The following is an 8,405-nucleotide window of genomic DNA, read 5'->3' as shown; positions in this document are numbered from 1 at the left end:
TATTTCTGTGGGATCAGTGGTGATATCCCCTTTATAATTTTTTATTGCATCTATTTGATTCTTCTCTCTTTTCTTCTTTATTAGTCTTGCTAGTGGTCTATCAATTTTGTTGATCTTTTCAAAAAACCGGCTCTTGGATTCATTGATTTTTTGAAGGGTTTTTGTGCCTCTATCGCTTTCAGTTCTGCTCTGATCTTAGTTATTTCTTGCCTTCTGCTAGCTTTTGAATGGTGTTGCTCTTGCTTCTCTAGTTCTTTTAATTGTGATGTTAGAGTGTCAATTTTAGATCTTTCCTACTTTCTCTTGTGGGCATTTGGTGCTATAAATTTCCCTCTACACATTGCTTTAAATGTGTCCTAGAGATTCTGGTATGTTGTGTCTTTGTTCTCATTGGTTTCAAAGAACATCTTTATTTCTGCCTTCATTTCGTTATGCACCCAGTAGTCATTCAGGAGCAGGTTGTTCAGTTTCCATGTAGTTGAGTGGTTTTGAGTGAGTTTCTTAATCTTGAGTTCTAATGTGATTGCACTGTGGTCTGAGAGAGAGTTTGTTATAATTTCTGTTTTTTTACATTTGCTGAGGAGTGCTTTACTTCCAACTCTGTGGTCAATTTTGGAATAAGTGCAATGTGGTGCTGAGAAGAATGTATATTCTGTTGATTTGGGGTGCAGAGTTCTATAGATGTCTATTAGGTCTGCTTGGTACAGAGCTGAGTTCAATTCCTAGATATCCTTGTTAACTTTCTGTCTCATTGATCTGTCTAATGTTGACAGTGGGGTGTTAAAGTCTCCCATTATTATTGTGTGGGAGTCTCAGTTTCTTTGTAGGTCTCTAAGGACTTGCCAGGGTGGTTATGATGATACCCTTTCTTCCACTTGATCGCCAGCAACAGAACAAAGCTGGACAAAGAATGATTTTAACGAGTTGACAGAGGTAGGCTTCAGACGATCGGTAGTAACAAACTTCTCTGAGCTGAAGGAGGATGTTCAAACCATTGCAAAGAAGCTAAAAACCTTGAAAAAAGATTAGACGGATGGCTAACTAGAATAAACAGTGTAGAGAAGACCTTAAATGACCTGATGTAGCTGAAAACCATGGCACGAGAAATACGTGATGCATGCACAAGCTTCAGTAGCCAATTTGATCGAGTGGAAGAAAGGGTATCAGTGATTGAAGATCAAATGAATGAAATGAAGCAAGAAGAGAAGTTGAGAGAAAAAAGAGTAAAAAGAAACAAACAAAGCGTCCAACAAATATGGGACTATGTGAAAAGGCCAAATCTATGTCTGATTGGTGTACCTGAAAGTGACACCAAAATTCAAATTTTACTGTCTATAAATAAGATTGCATTAGAACATGGCAACATTCATTTATTTATGTGTTATCTATGACTGCATTTTTGCTACAGTGGGGGAACTGTGTAGGTGTGACAGGGACTGAGTGACCCACAAGGCTTAAAGTATTTACTCTCTGGTCTTTTAGTGGTCTTGTTCTAAACCAGTTCTTACTCTTGCCACTGACTTGACAGGGGTTGTTTGGGTAACTTCTGCAAATGGGTATGTACGTGTGTGTAGGGTGAGAGGCATTCTTCCTTACTTTGTAGCTGAAAATAGGTCATCCTGCTATGAGCTGTGAAGTCTGAATATGTTTCCCCTTGTTCCACTAAACTCAAAACAGGTACACCAAAATAAGTTTCAGAAAATAGTCACTAGGCCCCATGGGAGAAGGGTAGCCTTCCACTTTTGCTGTTTTGATTAAACCACTTAAGAAGAAATTGCACAGACCAAAAATAAGCTCCAAACCAAAGGTGGTATTGCCCAGTTGGTAGGCCATTCAGCCTTCAGTCCCTCGTGAAAGAGCTTTTAAAGCCACGTGTGACTAGATCAGCAGGTTTCTTTCAGTTGGTCTCCTCAGAAAATGAGCCTTTGCCATGGAATCTACATAAGAGACTTACTTTAAGCTACTATTCACTTCTTAGGATTCTCCTAGTTTCTGACATTAAGCTTTTTGGGTCATTCATATTGCAAATTTGCTTTTTGCATTTGATGTTGAGCACTGTCTTTGACCATCAACCTTGCTCCCTCCTTTATAGTTCAAGCTCTTGCTAGCTTTTCTTTTTCAGGTCATGTTGTTTGAGCACCCTGCCTATTTCCCTTCTACTCTCATCCTGCCTCAACATCACTACCATCACTGGATCAGCAGCCCCCATGATGCTTACCATCTGTCCTGAAAGCCAGGAATAAATAGAATGTAAGATATGGGATGCTACATGTGAAAGCCCCATTGGTCACTGGGAATGGGAGTTGCATGATGGAAGAGAGCTGAAGTGGAGACTAGGATCAATGTTATTAGAAGGCAGAAAACAATCAGAAGCAGAAATGCAGATATAAATGCATTTTGGAGCACACACTAAGAGGATGTCAGCAGGACCTCTAGGCATTATGGTGATGAGTGCTATTGGGAAATGCCTGAGACACTGAGTCTGCGGTGATGGAAGATTGAGGGAAGGAAGGGGAGGAATTGGGGGAGGAAGGATGGCAGAAAAGAATTAAGTCTTGGGAGATAGTGCCTCATATGGGAAACAGTCACATGGGGAGTAGGAGGAGTTTGGAGCCTGATATGCCTCAGCAGCAGAGGCCTTTCCCACCTCTGCTTTGCTATTTGTCAGCTGGGGCAGGTCCACTGTGAGGACCAAAGAAAACCATTCTGGAAAGGCGCCCAGCACCACTCCTGGCATCGTGCAGGTCCTCCCTGGGGTAGCTCCTTTCCTACTTCTGATTCCTATCTTAGAGTTGTTTCCATGTCACCACCATGACTCAGAGCCTGTGGAATCTTATGCTGGGTTCATCAGCTCAGAAAGGTCTGACTTCAGTTATTTATGCTTCATTGCAAGGGGCACCAGAAATAATATTGTTTGGTATCAGTGACCTCTTCTATGCAGTGAGCAAAGAGAGAGATTTTTTTACTTAATTTGATTATTCTATGGGTAATTTAGATGTCCCTGCATTCTATTATGGCTAGACAAAGCATTATCCCAGAAGCACATGCAAGCTAAATTATTATTAAGTGAAAGTTAAGTGAAATATAATGGCATATAATAGGGATCACAGAGTTATTGCTAAACAGCCTCAGCTTCCACTGCTGCCCCTCCATGCTGCCCAGATTCTGAAACACAAAGTCCCCTCCTTATCTGTGGTATGGGGATGCCACTGGTGCCTAAAGAGGAGCATCACTAACACTTCCTGGTAAGGCTTTGGGCATGGAGAACATCCCCAGACATGCACACTCATTTGGCAGGGCCTCTTGTCTGTGGAAATTGTCTCCTGCACCTTCTCAAAAGGTGATTTTCTACTTCATGGAGTCAGCTCAAGATCATTCTTTGCCAGGGGCCAGCATGCCCCTCCTTAGGGCTCCCAGGGCCCTCTGAGCTTTATTCCATCACATCGTCTAACACAGTGTATTGTGATTACCCGATTCTGTGATCCTCTCTTTTTCAAGTTTCCTAGCTTCTTGAGGACAAGGGCCATGTCTTATTCGTCATTTTATCCTCTAGAGTGTTACTTCGTAAACTATAATGAGCAATGGAAACACCAGAGGATCTTGTTGAAATTCGGAGTCTGATTCAGCAAGTCTGGGGTGGGTAAGATGCTGCTTCTCTAATGAGCTCCCAAGTGATGCCAAAGTTGCTGGTCCAGGGACCACTCTGGGTAGCGAGCAAAGCCTTAATGCCTAACAGTGCCCAGGCTAAAGTAGGTGTCACAAGCACAAATGTTCTGAGCTCAACCAGAGTATCACACATCAAAGTACTTTGAGAACTGTAAAACATTTATGAGCATGTTAGCAGCAGATGTATCTACTTTTTTTTTTTTTTTAAATAGGCCTGCTACTATTTTTCAGCTACCAGACTAGCCAGTTGAAAAGCAAAAGTCGCAGATCAGTTACCTGCATGGATTTTTAAAAAATAATAAACATATGGGAAACAAAAACTGTTTGGCTGATTTTTCTTTCTTTTTTTTTTTCCTACTAGCTGGTTGAATTTGCTTTATATTTTTATATTGGGGACTGGTATTTGGATGTATTGGTATCTGTTTGGAGACAGATACATATTTCATCTCTGTTCAATTTTTAAAATGCAGTCTCCTCTAAAATCGATTCAAAGTTAATTCACTTCAAGAAATAAGGGAGACACAGGTGAGCCTTTTACAGTGATTAGAACATGTTTACTTATTGTTTAAATTCCCTACTTCTGCTCATCCATGTAGGTGAATTTGAAATCTGTAGCTGGGTCCCGGATTGCAGCTGAGGTTACTTAGTTACTGATATATACCATCTACACAGGATGAGGATCTGAACAGAAAAGATCACCAATTGCTCCTTCCCCAACCCCTCCATCCTCTAGTGTCCAACGACTGGACATGACATACTCAAGCTCTGTGGGACTGATTTGAACCCCCGCCCAAGCCTTCTAGCCCCACTGATGTTTTTCTAATGGGAAGCTGCATTTTCTCTCTTATGGAATGGATTAGCACTGAGGTTGGTGGACTTCAGCAAATTTTCCTGGACAGTAAAATCCTATGGATGAAATTTGATCCTGCCCTGCTTGGAAAAGTAATGGTTTGAACACCAGTGGGCTTCAGCAGGCAGCAACTCAGTTTGGATCAGTGGTTAATAGGCTAAGCACTGAAGTCAGATCTCTTGGATCCAAATCCTGGCTTTGCTACTTGTTTTCGAGGGTGGCGGTGGGGGTGTTATTTAAAAGCTCTCTTCCTCAGTTTCCTCAGTTAGGTTTTGAAGGGAAGGTGAGGGTTAAAGAAAGACCCACACACAGAAAGAGGGCAACTCAACAGATAATGCAGGTTTTATGTCCAGCATAAAACCTACAGAAGTAGGGGACCGGCCTAATGCCAGAGCCCACCGCTGCTTACAGGCTGGGGGTACTTACAGGTATGGGCAGGAGGGGTCTTGGCAGTATGGCTTGCTGCCCGGCAGGATATTGATATGATGTTCCCATGATGAGGTGGTTCTGGCGGGATGTCATTGTGGTGTTCCTTGGACCTTTGTCCAGCAAGATATGATAGAAATGTTTCTTATTTGGGCCTTTGTCCGCCTTGTGGTCAGGTGGTTGGGCAGGATGTTTCTCATGGCCTGAACCCCCATGAAATGTTTCACTTTGACCAAGGTCTGTGAAATAGCGGGGAGCTTACAAAATGGTGCAGTTTGTACTAACAAGGATGGCTATGAAGAATAATGAAACAATCAACACAAGCCACTCAGCACAGTGCCTGGCATGGCAAACAGTTCAGTGAGTATTAACTATTTTGATTACTATTTGGATTTTGCCTGCTTACGTGCACATCTAGACGTGCTACAGCTACTGCCTGCCAGGAGCTGGATTAACCAGGATGATTTTAGCAAGTAATAGGAAACTTGGCTCACAGTGGCTTATGTACTAAGGGCATTGGTTATTTCACATAATGAGAAGGTTAACTTAGGTGGAGCTCCAGGGTAGGCTGACTGAGTGTCCCGTTGTTGTCATCAGGGACACAGGTTCTCTCTTCTCTCCACTGACCTCAGGGGGTGGCTTGATCTTCAGGCTGCTTCCCCTCATGAGTATAAGGTGGTGGCAGTAGCATTAAGGACAATGTAAATTCTTCCTTGTTCATATCCGGCTGGAGAGTTTGAGTGAAAACCTCTCCCTGTACTATGGAACAGTCTAATGACTGTTCAGTCTAATGTCTTTCCCTTCAGTCTATTGAGACCAGCCAGGGCTAGGTTCTGTTCTGAACCAGTGACAACTGCTGAGGGGCTGATAGATCACTTAGCTTAGACCAGGAACCCTAAAGTTGACCAAGTAAATAAACTACTTGCAGAGCTCATAAAATACAGTTTCCTAGGGCCTAGTGAGTCTGATTGCTAAGGATAGGGCCCAGACGTAGGCATTTCAATGTGCATGGCAGATGGTTTTGATGTAAAAAGAAATATTGAGCTTGGACTAATCAGGATCCACCTCTGGAGCTGGGTATGAGGTTGACCCACAAGCACAGAAGAGTGTGGGAGAGGGAAATGCCAGAAAAAAATCAGGTTCAGCTGAGAAGGTGGGAATGGCAAAAACAGTACCCCCTGTAGAAGTATGGAAAAGGTCAACCACCAAGGACCCAGATACTGCAATCCAGTGGCCGATGGAACAACTTAGCAATGCCAAAAACCATTCACTCATTCAGTATCTTCTGTCAAATACTTCCTAAGGCCAGGTACTATGCTAACTGCAGTAATAACCTCCCTCAAACTGCAAACAGTATGGCGGGGTAGGCAGACAAATAAAAACAAGAAAGGGGGAATGGCCCTGGTGTTTTTAAGATGCAAGGATGACCGTGTGTAAGATTGTGGGAGGAAGGAAGAAGGCACCAGTATGCATTTTCTTCTCTGACTACTAAAGGGCCCTCCAAAGTACCAAGATTTGATGAACTTGCCCACTCTTCAACTGCTTTGTCTTCTGCTTTCCAAAGATGGATCATCTCACAGCTACCAAGAGAGCAGAGTCCTTGTTTTAGCGAGGTGGAAGCGGAGAGGCCGACAATTCTGTCGTTGCCCTTGGGGAGAGGGCTCTGAAGCTCATGCTGTCTAGGCTGGGCTCCCCTTGGGGCTGGTGAGTCTCAACCCTGACTCCCTTGCTGTGGGGTGATGGAAGATGATGGGAGGGAAGATGCTTTGCAAACTATGAATCACTGGGTACCCCTGATGGATAGTGATCATTAATATAGAGCATTGGTCTTGCTCGGTCTCAGTCTGACTCGTGCTGGGGATGACAAATAAGAGAGAAAAGAGGCCAACTGTGTATTAAAGGCATTTGTCATTCACCTCTGGTCTGAAAGTGTCCTCTCAAAGATAGACACCCAGCACCACCGATTCAGTAACAATAGTAGCAACAATTGTGACACCTTAAAGCTCCTGAATGCTTCATATCTTCAAAGGGCTTATACATAAATGATCTCATTTGATGTCTGGAGTCTGGTGATGTCTGCTGGTCTGAAGCTCAGAATTCTTCAGTGTGGGTTGTCTGCCACCTCCTTGTGATGGGTTTGCACCCTGCTGCTAGGAAATGTCATGCCTCCTCCTCTGTCTCCCCCTTCCTCACACACAGTTGCCCGTCTCCTCTTTATTGCTGCTGTTTTGCTTTGAAACAACTTCTTCAAGCCATCAGCTCAGACAATCTGTTTCTAACATTGTCTCCTCAACTGATTTCCCTTGACAATTTCAATACCATGTCGAAATCATCTCACGCTGTACCGATAAGAACCAGGGATGTATTTTTATTAAAAAAAGAGACTTTGGGTATACAACACTTGCTTTTGCTAAAAATCAGAGTCTAGCAAATGATGTTTGACAAGAGGGAAAGAGAAAAACGGAGGTCTCGCATCCTTTAAACACTCTCCTTTCCTGGAAGGCTCTTGGATCTGTTTTCTTTATAGTTTCAAGTCTCCTGGGAGACAACCTGACAATGGCTCATTATGAGTCTCCCAGTGTGTTGACTTTCAGAACATACTGCTTCCCATCCCCAACCCATCTGGCTTCGTTTCACTGCAGGAACCAGGGCACAGACTTGGGTGACTTCCGGGATAAGACTTCCCTCCACACCTGCTGGTACCTGAAAAATGCCAAATGGATCTGCCTTGTCAGGTGATGGGACTGGAGTGGTACATGGAGATCTGGATGCTGCAGCCTCAGGAAGCTGGGGGATTTGGAGGAGCAGAAGCTAGGCAGTGAGGAGTTGAAATCCCAGCCATCTATGAATGAGCTGTGTGACGTCAGGTAGCTTACCCCTCTGAGCTTCTGTGTACCATTCTGATAATTATTTACTCTTTCTGGATCATAGGCCTCAAATTCCTAGATGTATACAAGGGTCAGAAGAGCAATCCAAGCAACAAGGCTGCACAGACTACCTACTCCTAGGCCAGGACACTCACACAGGGCACAAAGGAAGTGAAGCTTAGCTGTTTTCTGTCTTCTGGTCAAGATGCTGCTTAGTGAACAGGGAAGGCACTGGGGCTCTGTACTTGCCCATTTATTACCCCCAGTGTACCTGCAGTTTCCAGTTCTAAGACAGTCTGATTAGATTGGCATTTCTGCACCACAAGATACATGCTCTTTCCTTTGTTCTCTCTATTACAATCTCCAGGGTCCGCCAATAGTGTCTTTCCTAGGGAGTCTCACATTGCTGCTGACCCAGGTTCATGAGATCCACACCCCTATTCCCTATAACCACCCTGTGTGGAGGGTTATTGTGTTCTCAACAACAATTTGGGGCCTTCCCTGTCTTTCCTTGATGGTGGCTACACCATGCCCTGCTATGAAAACAATGCCAGATATTTACATCCTGTTAGTCCTCGAAGAATTGTATGTGTTTG

Source organism: Chlorocebus sabaeus, chromosome 26, assembly GCF_047675955.1.
Source record: "Chlorocebus sabaeus isolate Y175 chromosome 26, mChlSab1.0.hap1, whole genome shotgun sequence".
Taxonomy (NCBI): Eukaryota; Metazoa; Chordata; class Mammalia; order Primates; family Cercopithecidae; genus Chlorocebus; species Chlorocebus sabaeus.
Note: the sequence above shows the minus strand (reverse complement) of the source record.